We start from the raw sequence: 12,694 nt of genomic DNA, 5'->3' as shown, positions 1-12,694 counted from the left end.
AATGTGCATGATTACATGTGAGGCCTTATATGTGGTAAAAGGGTAACTCCCTATGGTCATTGGTTTCATTCTTAGTAGCCATCAAATTATTACATATAAGGTATAGTAGTTCACAGTCCATGACCCGCTCAGAGTTATTATAATAGGACTTTGAAAAATATACATCCTAAATCCTAAACACTGTCTGTAGATGGGATAAATATTAGGCCTAGTGGGTATATGAACTATTTTGCAAATCTGATTAATTTAGTGAATAAAATGAAAATGGATTTAATGTATTATTGAACAGTTAAGGTATTAATGTATTCATTCAATCATAGCCTAGTAAAAGCATCATGGCTTGTCACTGCAAAGAGAAGAAAGGAAAAAAACTATAGATTAAAAGGGATTTAGGAGAGACAGTAATAATTGCCTGTATGGATTTTGTTTAGATCTGGATTAGAACAAACTGTTTAAAAAAACACTTATGAGAAAGTTGGGGAAATTTGAGCACTGATTGGTAGTTGATGTTGTAAAGAAATTATTTTGAATTTATTGTAGATATTATAATGGTACTGCCTTATGTTTAAAAAGCAAATCTTTGTCTTAGAGACATACAGAATTATCTACAGATGAAGGGGTATAGTATAATGCCTCAGAATGATCCAGAGTGGTGGGATAGGAGTTGGGCGGGGGTGTGAAAATATAAATGCAACATGACTTGCTGTGAGTTAACAACGGTGGGTTCGTTATACTAGTCTTAATAGTTTTGCATTAGTTGGAAATTTTTCATAATAAAATCTTAGAAAAAAGTGTAATGCAACATTAATTGAAAGAGGGATAACTGTAGCACCAGGTGACACTGCGATATAATATATTCAAAAGTAAGGGTAAATATGAGTCACACACAGATGTACTTTTTATAAACATATCTAATGTGTCAATCTCACGTTTTCCTTCAGAGCTGAAGCCGTTTATTTGAATCTTGGATGATTAACACCTAAATGCTTAATTCTCAGAACTGCTCAAGAGTCCCACAGCCAGGATTAGATGATCCAGCTTACCACCAAGAAATTACTGTCTTGAATTCTGCGGTAAGATTATAATAAATATTCTAAAGGCTAAATAGTGACCATGAGGTCTAAAAAGATTTTTAAATGCTGTCTTTGAGTGACTAGGCTTTATTATAATTTCTCAGTCCTGTAACTCTTACACCAAGAGTTCAAGGTTGTGATAATCAACCAAAGATCTTAGAAATATCAACATGCAAACAAGGCTTTATGGTATTTCCCTGTCATAGATTCAGCATAGATTCAGCTAGTAACAGATACTGGAGTGCCATGCTTTCCCTCTTGCTGTATGTCTCAGGGTGGGTCCTCCAAAAACTGATGCTGGAAGGGAGTTTGGCTTCTGGGATGTTTATTAGGGATCAACAACCTATAAAGAGAGGAGGTTATTGGGCAGAGGAAAGTGAAGTATAATGTAGGCTCAACAAAGCCTTAGCCAACTGAGACAGGGAGTCTTGTAGTTGTAAGAGTTAAGCTTCTTGGGGATGGAGACATATCCTTAATGCCTTTGCATTGGGCACAGGCCATTAAAGAAGCTGCTCGGCAAATATTTGTTGAATGAAGGAAATCTGAGAAAAATCTTGTGGTCCCTCCTATAACACCTAATCCTTGCCCTTCCTTTTTCCAGTTGAAAGTGTGGTTTAGAATAGTGAGGTTAACAGTGACACACAGGGTTGTCTTGTACATCATGAACAAACATGAAGGTAACTTGTCCTCCATAATCAGCATGTGTTGCATACCCCTGTGTTCCTGGGCTCCACAGATAAGGAAGACCTACAATGGGACCTGAGGAAAACCACACGTATAAGTTTTAAAGCAGCAGTCCCCAACCTTTTTGGCACCAGGGACCGGTTTCGTGGAAGACAGTTTTTCCACAGATGGGGGGTGGGGATGGTTCAGGTGGTAACGCGAGTGATGGGGAATGATGGGGAGCGGCAGGTGAAGCTTTACTTGCTCGCCCGCCGCTCACTTCCTGCTGTGCAGCCCTGGGGTTAGGGACACCTGTTTTAAAGAATATGAGACTGTATCAGTAAAGAGGAAACAAACAAAAGAACAACATGGATCTAGAGGGTATTATGCTAAGTGAAGTAACTCAGGCAGAGAAGACAAATACCATGTGATTTCATTTATATGTGGAATCTCAAAAACAAAGGAACACACATACAACAGAAACAGACTCACAGATACAGAGAACAAACAGGGGCTTGCCAGAGGGGAGGGTGTTGGCGATATGGGTGAGATAGGTGAAGGAGATTAAGAGGTACACATTTCCAGTTATAAAATAAATAAGTCATGGAGATGTAACGTACAGCATAGGGAATATAGTCAGTAATATTGTAACGACTTTGTATGGTGACAGGTGGTAACTAGACTTACGGTGATCTTTTCATAATTATAAAAATATCGAATCCCTATGTTGTAAACCTGAAACTAGTATAATATTGTAAGTCAGTTATCCTTCAGTTAAAAAAATATGAATGAATGAGGGACTTCCCTGGTGGTCCAGTGGTTAAGAATCCGCCTTCCAGTGCAGGGGATGTGGGTTTGACCCCTGATTTGGGGGAACTCAGATCCCACATGCTGTGGGGCAGCTAAGCCCGTGCGCCGCTACTACTGGGCCCTCATGCCACAACTAGAGAGAAGCCCCTGTGCCACAAAGAAGAGCCTGCGCACCATAACGAAAGATCCTGCATGCTGCAACAAAGATCCCACGTGCTGCAACTAAGACCCAATGCAGCCAAATAAATTAAAAAAAAAAAAAAAAAAAAAGAATGAATGAGGTAAGGTGGACAAAACAAAAACCCTGTAAGATACAGTGATAACTCCTAGGGTATTAAGGGATATGGATTATGGTTCTAACCAGTTTGTTTTCTCTGTGTATAGGGAATAGGCTGATCAGATATGAATTTTTAATCCTCTTATGCTCCAGGGTTAAGAGAGAATCTACTTCTGAGAAGGACTTTTAAATTAAATTTTATTTTTTTGAGAAGGACTTTTTTAAAGTCAGTGTTTTTTTCTAGTTGGTACAGTCCTGCTTTAGGGCAAGAAATTTGAGTCCTTTACTTGACTTCTTGTTGTGTTTTTTTTTTTTTCCCCTTTTCACTGTAGGATTCCGTGAGACAGAATTTGCATTAATAAATCCTCTAAATTTTCTCTGAACCTTAATACTATATTAATGCTTTATGTGTAGAGGACTTTTACTTAACATCTTTTAAATGAATGAAATAGAGAATAATTGACTTCGTTATTAATGTGGCAGAAGAATAAGGATTAAAAACTCGACAATTCAGACCAGAAATTTCCTTGTTTTCATATTATAACAATTTTCCCTGATACCTGTGTAGACAATTTTATGCTTCATCTTTTAATATATGTAGAGCATTTCTTCATATTGAGTGTTGGAAGAATGAGATTGTGTCTGTGTTTCACTAAGTGAATCAGATTTTTTTTTTATTTTTAAAATGTGTATCCTTCAGAGTTATCAATTTGATTAGTTTAGGGATGTTTACGTCTTATCTGTTCCCATTTTTTTTTTTTCCATTTCTTTCGTGTCACTTCGTAACCCCACCAGAGGGCAGGCAAAGGAAGGGAGAAAAGACATTAAGTTCATTAAGTCTTATGTAGGCACCTTTTACTGGCACATTTTGTCATGCTTCTGGATTGTAGTAAGGCAGTAGGATCAGCTACTTTTGCTATTTTAAAATATTTAGTAGAATGCTCAGTTATTTGGAAATAAATTGTGTAAGGTTGATTACTGGGTTTATTTATTAAATATTTATAATTTAACTGTTCAACTTTATTTTCTTAGATTCATACATTTTAAATTATCAATTTTTTTTTTAGTAATTCATGCCAAGGTTTCCTTTGCTACTGTTGATACTTATGATTGATTATAATGAAGAGGTTTTTGTGAGTGTGTTTAAAAGTATATTGGGATGTTCATAATACAGTATAGTTTTAAATTACTCCTTTTCACCTCCTGTAAAACTTGATGTTCCTGTGGTCTATTAGTGAATTTTCAGAATGATAAGAATTATCTTTTGAAAACAAGTTACTGTTTCACATTTAAGTTGTTCAGCATATTTAAAAGTAAGACACACCTCAGACCAAAGTAAATTTGTCTTAACATTATCACAGTGTAGGTTTTCAAAGTCTAAATGTTAAACTAGATGGATGCTAAACACTTTATAGTCCCAGTATTGCTGTTAACACCCATTGTACATGTACATGTATATATGAAGTGCAGTTTCACAGTCGGTAGCTGTTTGACTTCTTATCAGTATGAACAGCAAATGTCCTAAAAATCAGCTTCGAAACAGCTGGCAGTCGACCCACCTAAGTTCACATGACGTTTCTTTGCTCTTTGACACAAAGAGTGGACCTTAACCTTCTCATCAAGGAAGTTGGTACAAGCACCCTTCTGTGTGCTCGTGGGCCCAGTAATGTAGAAGAACCTTAAAATGGACTTTTTGAAGAGAGTTGTTTCTCCCATTCGTTCGGGAGATGTGGTTTTGGACACTGGAGAGAGTTTTCAGGGAAGTCCTCCAGGATTGCTGAAGTTGAAACCTCTTAGTTTGCTTTCATCAGAGAAGACTGTAGATGAGGAGAGTGGTCACAGTAATTATGACAAACACCAACATCAGCAACTAGGTAAAGTAAAAATGTATTTTCAGTCCTTTAATAAAAACTATTTTAGAAAAGTAAAATTATTTTTACAAGTATGAATTCTAGTGAGCATAAATCTTTATTTTGAAAATCAAGTTTAAATAACTAAAAAGAATTTTAAAATAGAGTAAATATATAGTGGGCCTAAATTTTTTTAGTATCAAAATTTTGCTTTGAGTTTAGATGGAGAAATATTGATTGCTATAGATCAAGATAAAGGCATTAATAAAGTTAACGGTTTAGTGATCTTGGAAAATATTTTTATGATGAAGGATTATACTTGTTGGAAAAAGTTATTTTACAATCGGTAGGGTATATACGTGAAAAACAAGATACTGAGTTTTATCTATCACTACAGAAATCACTTTAAAAAAAGTCCCATTTTGTTCTAAAGATAAAGAATATTTGGGATGAAATATTAAAAAAAAATCTTTGAATATAATAATGATTATTTTGTGTCACTATGTTTATTTCATATAATTCTGCAAAGTTGAATATAATGCCTTTTAAGGGTTGAGAGGATGATACTCGTGTCAGGAGAAAAATCAGGTTTGCATATGGTAACTAGAAAATGTTGGGGGAAAAAAAAGGAAAATCCTTTAGGAAGATGATGAAAAAAATGCCTGCTTTAAAATTTGGACTAAAACACTTAAAAATGTTAAAATGTTCTGTACGATTATGAATTTTTATTATAGGGAATATATAACTACTCATAGAAATTAATGTAATATTTAGTAGAAAGATTTTCTGTAAATCCTCTGCAAGTTTAATATATATTCTTACAGCTGTTTTTTATGCATATTTAATATGCACATATACATTTTTACTTATAGAATTTAAAAATGAGATTTACTATCTAAACTGTTCTGATACTTGCTTTTTCATTTAATAAATCATAACCATCTTTCTGTCTCTTTATAATGCACGCCATCGTATGACATAATTTATTCAATCAGTCCTTATTGATGAACACTGAGTGACTTTAATCTTTAATTATTAAAAGTAATTATGTAATAAATATCCATTTATTTTATTACTTTATTCATTTATTGTATTACTTTATGCCTTTGTATGATTGCTTCTTAGTATAAATTTCTATGTACATTTAAAATTTTGATAGACAATGCCAAGTTACTTTTCAGAATTTTCTCAATCTAAGCTCCCCAGGGCAGTATCTCTATTTCTTTGTACTCTCCTTAACACTGTTTCTTGTCAGTTTAAAAAATAGGGTCAGGGCTTCCCTGGTGGCTCAGTGGTTGAGAGTCCACCTGCCGATGCAGGGGACACAGGTTCATGCCCCGGTCCGGGAAGATCCCACATGCCGCGGAGTGGCTAGGCCCGTGAGCCATGGCCGCTGAGCCTGCATGTCCGGAGCCTGTGCTCCGCAACGGGAGAGGCCACAACCGTGAGAGGCCTGCGTACCGCAAAAAAAAAAAAAAAAAAAAAAAATGGGTCATACTTAGGAGAAACTAAAATTTCTGTTTTAAAAATATTATGTAAAAGAAAGGAGAAGGAGCTTTTAAGTTTTAAAAAGAAATATATCTAGAATATACTGGTTTTAGAAGTCTTTTTTTTTTTTTATACTCTTCACTCATTTGGGTGGATAAAGTGGAGGTGAGACTACTGATGGGTTAGTGCCTCTTAATTTCAATTAAAATCTGTAAATCATTCAGTACTTAGTTTTGTGTTCAACAGTATAGATATGCATAAGTGAAGAATATGAATGTATTAATATGTGCAGTTATTTATGTTATTAAAAATTTACTCTTTAGCTTTCAGTCTTGAATCATTTAGTTGCTTTCTTCACTGTACCACAGCATATATAGGGACCTGGTGTTTAAATGTAATATCCTATGCCCATTAGTTTAATATGGCTCCTTTTTTTTTTTTTAAAGACTGTCTTACACATTTTTGAACATAGCGTATATGTTATAAAGTATAATAATGAGATTTTGTAATTTACATTAATTTTCAAATAGCACTCAATTTAATGATTAAGGGCTTTCTATGCTATATATCTTTTTAACAATCAGTCAAAATAAAGCAAAATCATGGAACTGAAACAACTGAAGAATCTGTTTGAAATTTCAGAGGCCACAGGTCCTTTGTGGAATAACTCTTGCCCCATTTTTCTCTTCAAAAATAAAATTCAACTTTAGGGAATGACTATTAAAATTAAGGGACTTCTTTGGCAATATCTGTAAAAAGATTTTCTGAAATTTCAGTTTACTGATAAAGTCCTTTTCTTGAATCTCAAAATGTGATACTAAATTTATATTGTATGTAAGAATAAAACCCACGTGATTCACACCAGTCTACACACTGATTACTTGCAACTCAGCATGAATGAATTTACCTCCTGTTTGCTGGTGGTTCTGGGATAGAGATAATGCAGTAGTTTATCCAGAAGTCATGCAAAGAACTGGGTACAGTTCTTCTAAAGGGCGTTACAGTTTGCTCATTTAATGAAAGGAGAGATCAAGAGTATGAAGAGATTTCATATCAGTGGTGCAAAGAAGGAAGTATTCTTTTAGAGAAAAACTGGTATGTAATCTCATAGCTTTGTATTTGGATCAGTTGTTTCCAACTTCTTTAATTGTTACTTCAAAATTCCAAAAAATTATTTCTAAGGAATTTTAGACAAAATTGTAATATGGATTGATAATTGTACTTTTGTGAGAGGATAAGTTTGCAGTATATAGAAATTTACCTTGCTACTTTTAACTCCAGAAATATTTATAGATGCTTATGGTTTCTTTAACAAAAATATGTGTAGAATTTTGAGGTATTTGCAGGGGTTGATCCCCCCCCCCCCCCCCATACGCGGGCCTCTCACTGTTGTGGCCTCTCCCATTGCAGAGCACAGGCTCCAGACGCGCAGGCTCAGCGGCATGTGGGATCTTCCCGGACTGGGGCACGGACCCGTGTCCCCTGCAGAGGCAGGCAGACTCTCAACCACTGTGCCACCAGGGAAGCCCAGGGGTTGATATTTTGAAGAACATTTTTCTTCACTTTTAATAAAGTTTTTCATTTTTTAACTTTCTCTAAATATTAAGTAACCTAATGTTTTAAAAGTTTGATAGAAATTCACAAACAACACACTGGATTTACCAGAAATCCTCTATTTCTCTGTAAAATATATTAACAAATGCCTGTAGTACACTGTTCAAATCCCCTGCCACCACTTCTGCTCCTAACAGATTCAGGTGTGGGCTTACCAAGAGTTGGTTGCCAAACTTTAAACCAAACTTGTTTATGCCAGTTGTAATTGTGATCATGTATTTTAATTAGGTATCACATAATTCAGTAAAGTATGAAGCTGAAAAAAGAAAGTTGTTTCGGTGTAAAAAAGTTGAATACTTTGCTCATACTCTATAAAGTGAATTCCTCAAAAAGTTTGCTTTTAAATTACATTTAGGCCAGAGAAGTATACAAGATTGGAAGGATTTTGCCCTCACATACCTTCAACTAACCACTCCACTTTGAAGAAATTGAAACTAGGTATCATAGTTGACGTACATGGGCTGTATTTTAGGCGAGAAAGACAACAGAGTAATCAGCAAATTCACCTTAAGAGACAGGCACTTGGCACTACATCAAAAGTCTAGGGAATAAACATGGATTTTATATTTAAGTTAAAACCTTTAGTAGACCTATTGATTTCCCCCCCCGACTCCTACTTTAATGGAGCTTTTTGATTAAATGATTAGTTAACAGTTATAATTTATCATAAAGGGACTCTATATAGTTGTATAATGTTGCAATTTTGTTAAAGAAGTAAATCATTTATTTGCTGTCCTTTTACTTAATAAAAAAAGGAATCAAAATGTTCATGTTATGTAATCATATTCATAAGATGCTTAAAAATCCAATTTTTTGTGTGTAGAGTCCTAATTATGTGATCAAAGACTGATTTCACTGATAGATATTATTTGTGCCAGTTCTACTAATATTTATCTTCCGGTGTAAGAGTCGGTGGGGAGAAAATGCCCTTCACAGATTCAGAATATACTTCAGGGCTGTCTCACCATTGAAGGAGAATGAATGTTAGGCATAGTTATGCGTGAGATCCTACGAATCAGGCAGTGTGTTTCCACGGGCTTCTGTTGTGACAGCTGCAGAGTCCTTGTATCTCCAGGACTGGGTTATTTTTATTCTGATGGAATCAACCTTAATTTTGTTGTTGTTCATTCTGTTTGGAGTCAAGAATAAGTGAGTGTAAATATATTATAATTGATTTTTATAATTCACCAAGAACAGAGATAATGAGACATTGAACAGAACTAAATATATGTCAACATTATTTGATCACCTTATGTATTCTGGGCATTGTTTTCTTGTTTTGATTTACAAATAACTTAAATGGTCTAATTTGTCTACCCATTTAGTGCATACCTGTCCCTTTTCCCCTCTCAGAATGTAAGTTGAACATGGACTTTGCTTTGTCTACTGATGTGTTCCAGGGTTTGGAACATAATAGTTGCTCAATAAATATTGGTTGAATGAGCAGATGTTATCTAAGTCGTCACGAAAACCCTGTGAGATAGGTTGTTATACAAAAGTTTTAAAAGTTCAGAGAGGCTTAACCAAGTTATTTGAGGTTTCTTGGCCACTCAGCAGTATAGTCATGCCTGTTTTTATTTATTTATTTTTGGATAATTGGATTTCCTAATACTGATATTTGTCATCCCCACAGAAAGTGTATTGGTTTTTTAAATGAATTTATTTATTGGCTGTGTTGGGTCTCCTTTGCTGCACGTGGGCTTTCTCTAGTTGTGGGGGCGACTCTTCATTGCGCTCTGCAGGCTTCTCATTGCGGTGGCTTCTCTTGTTGCAGAGCACGGGCTCTAGGCACGCAGGCTTCAGTAGTTGTGGTGTGGAGGCTCAATAGTTGTGGCTCACAGGCTCTAGAGCGCAGGCTCAGTGGTTGTGGCGCACGGGCTTAGTTACTCTGTGGCATGTGGGATCTTCCCAGACCAGGGCTCAAACCAGTGTCTCTTGCATTGGCAGGTGGATTCATAACCACTGTGCCACCAGGGAAGCCCATTCCATTGTTTTAAAGTAAGGCATTTTGTTCTTCTACTCCACCTCACTGCAGTGTTTGATGTTTTTGAATCTTTATGTTTAAATTATTTTTAAAAGACTAGTGTATCTATCAAGTTTAATTGTTCACCAAAGAACACATACTTTTTCTATTTTTTGGTGCTTTCATTTTAATTAAGAGCTATATTTCAATAGGAAAACACTTTAATTCCAATATGTCTGCATCTCTTTCAGATCCTGTGTTGTGCTTTAATGAACAGTTGATAATTATTTCTGTAACACTCTGGTTATGTAAGCTGATTAAGTAAATAGCTGTTTCACATGACTTTTACAAAAACAGTTGAGACTCACGTTAAGATAACATTTTCAGGGCTTCCCTGGTGGCGCAGTGGTTGAGAGTACACCTGCCGATGCAGGGGACACGAGTTTGTGTCCGGTCCCCGGTCTGGGAAGATCCCACATGCCGCGGAGCGGCTGGGCCCGTGAGCCATGGCCGCTGAGCCTGCGCGTCCGGAGCCTGTGCTCTGCAACGGGAGCGGCCACAACAGTGAGAGGCCCGCATACTGCAAAAAAAAAAAAAAAAAAAAAAAAAAAAAAATATATATATATATATATTATATATATATATATAAAATATATATAAAACATTTTCATTTCATTATAAAGTGTTAATGACTCCATGGGATATAAACATTAAATAGTATACTGGTATACCTCTCTTGAGGTGTTCAGCACAGCTTTTTAGCAGGAACAGACCAAAACGTAGCACTTGTTATATAAAATTCCAAATGTCTTTTGGTTGAGTTTTAAAGGCTGCTATTTATATTTGACTAGTGAAGAATGGAGGATGCTAACTATTACTAACTGGATTTCTTTAATAAGTGATCTTTTTAGTTTTATTTTTGTCGAACCGTTGCTCTCAGTGGTTAGATTTTGTATCTCCTGAATAGCTCGCTTTTCTTTGATGCACCCTATGTTGGGTAGAGAAATAGCATGGCAGGCCAGTTTCTTTTTAGAAGGGAATGAGATGAGTAAAGAGTGTTTTAAGTGTTCATCAAAGACTGGACTCTGAGGTTTTCTTTTGCCACTTCAAATGCTTGTAAGTGATAACAGCCCAAAGGAGATAGAGAATCCTTTGGAATTCAAATGTCATTAAAAGATTCTTGGGCAGGACAGTGTCATGGAAGAACTTGAGCTCCAAATTATAATCGGTCTGCTATGGAATTTCTGGCTTGACCCAAATGATACCTTGTTCTCACTGTGTAAGTGTGTGAAGGAGTTCACGAATTCTTCTTGTTTATATAAATGAGATTTGGAAGTGTTGGGTTTTCATAGTGTCCTGAAATCAAGTAGGATCCCTTACTTAAGAGGGCCTTTGGAGTACTTTTCAGGTAGTTTTCATTGGCGATTGCAGGAGAAGCCTTATGGGTGGTTATATTTATGCCTTTTCTGAGTCTGTGAGAATTCTCATGATAGAGGAGAGATTGGAAAAGACCTACAGGCGTGATGGGAGAGAGGCAGTGAAGTAAGTATTGAGAATGGCATGGAGTGGATCCAGACTGAGTTGAGCTCCACTGGTGACTGGCTACGTGTCTTTGAACAGGCTACTTAATCTCTCTAGGCCAGTTGACCTCACCTATCACTTTGAATGATATTTTCTTTGTAGCATTGTTTTCAAGATTACCAAAAATGGTAACAAAATTGATACATGATTCAATACATAGTGGCTATTACTGTTTAAAAAAACTTTTGAATTTTTGACTTGGAGATAGATGAATCAAATTTAACTAGGATTTATCTTTGGAGCATTCCATCGTAGAAAACATTCTAGGAATTTGGATCTAGGTCTTTTCGTTGTGCATAATTCCGAACCATTTTAGCATGTGATTTATAGCTACATGACAGTTCGTGGGAACTTGAGTTGCAACACCTTCTCCTGTGCTTTCCTTCTGTCTATAATGTGTGCTCTTCCAAATAGCTACTGCCAAAAGATCTTGTGATTCGGATACAAAGGTTTTTAGAAGTTAGTGTAACAGTATTACTTCAGTAGGTTCTCTTGACTGTTTTTAAAGTTAGCCTAACACTGGTTTTTTAAAATTTCATTTATTTTTGTCTGCGTTGGGTCTTAGTTGCTGCGCACAGGCTTTCTCTAGTTGCGGCTAGTGGGGGCTACTCTTCCTTGCAGTGTGCGGGCTTCTCATTGCGGTGGCTTCTCTCGTTGTGGAGCACAGGCTGTAGGCGTGCAGGCTTCAGAAGTTGTGGCACGTGGGCTTCAGTAGTTGTGGCTTACAGGCTCCAGAGCACAGGCTCCGTAATCGCAGCGCACAGGCTTAGTTGCTCCATGGCATGTGGGATCTTCCCGGATCAGGGCTCGAACCCATGTCCCCTGAGCTGGCAGGCGGATTCTTAACCACTGCGCTACTAGGAAGTCCCAGCCTAACGTTTCTTAAGAAGGGCCATTTTGGACTGTCTCCTCAAGGTAAATAGATGTATATTTTTAAAAATTGGGGCAGTTAAGTGTGACTAGAGTTAGGGTCAGGGTCTTCTTTGGCTTTTAGAAAGGACTTTTAAGAAAGTTAATCAAAATAAAAATGCATCTGTCTCCATTTTAAGAGGCCTGGAATAGTCTCCTCTCTATACCACTTACTCTCCCATTTCCTAATCACAGAATTGATATTTATCTAGTATGGTGATACTGGTTGTTAAAATATTACAATTTCTCATATCAGTTGATACTTAGCAACTCCTACATCCCGTCCCCAAGTGCTCCTGCTGCTTCAGCCCTCCTGCCCTACCCCAGGACCCTCTTTGATCACCCTGGGTTTCATCAACAAAAGGGTGAGACCTAGGCATACCAGGGACTCCAGGACCCACCTCCACTCTGAGGCTGGGCTTGTTAATTGTTCAGCTACCATACCTTCCTGGTGGCTGACTATTTT

General features: G+C 36.6%; 1 protein-coding gene across 7 annotated transcripts in view; it reads left to right on the top strand.

The window, feature by feature from the left end:
• Window positions 1-12,694, top strand: part of FRYL (FRY like transcription coactivator) — a 246,337-nt gene that overhangs the window by 60,234 nt on the left and 173,409 nt on the right. For 5 of the 7 annotated variants that reach the window (XM_032632203.1, XM_032632201.1, XM_032632202.1 and 2 more), the window contains exon 3: window positions 942-1,073. The exons of 1 other annotated variant lie outside the window; for it this stretch is intronic. The gene's annotated coding sequence lies outside the window, so the exon portion shown is untranslated. The remainder of the gene's footprint in view (window positions 1-941; window positions 1,074-12,694) is intronic. One more of the 7 variants, XM_032632198.1, reaches the window with a different exon arrangement.

The sequence above is a fragment of the Phocoena sinus genome, chromosome 5 (genome assembly GCF_008692025.1).
Source record: "Phocoena sinus isolate mPhoSin1 chromosome 5, mPhoSin1.pri, whole genome shotgun sequence".
In the NCBI taxonomy this organism is placed as follows: Eukaryota; Metazoa; Chordata; class Mammalia; order Artiodactyla; family Phocoenidae; genus Phocoena; species Phocoena sinus.
This window is presented reverse-complemented; position numbering and strand designations above follow the sequence as displayed.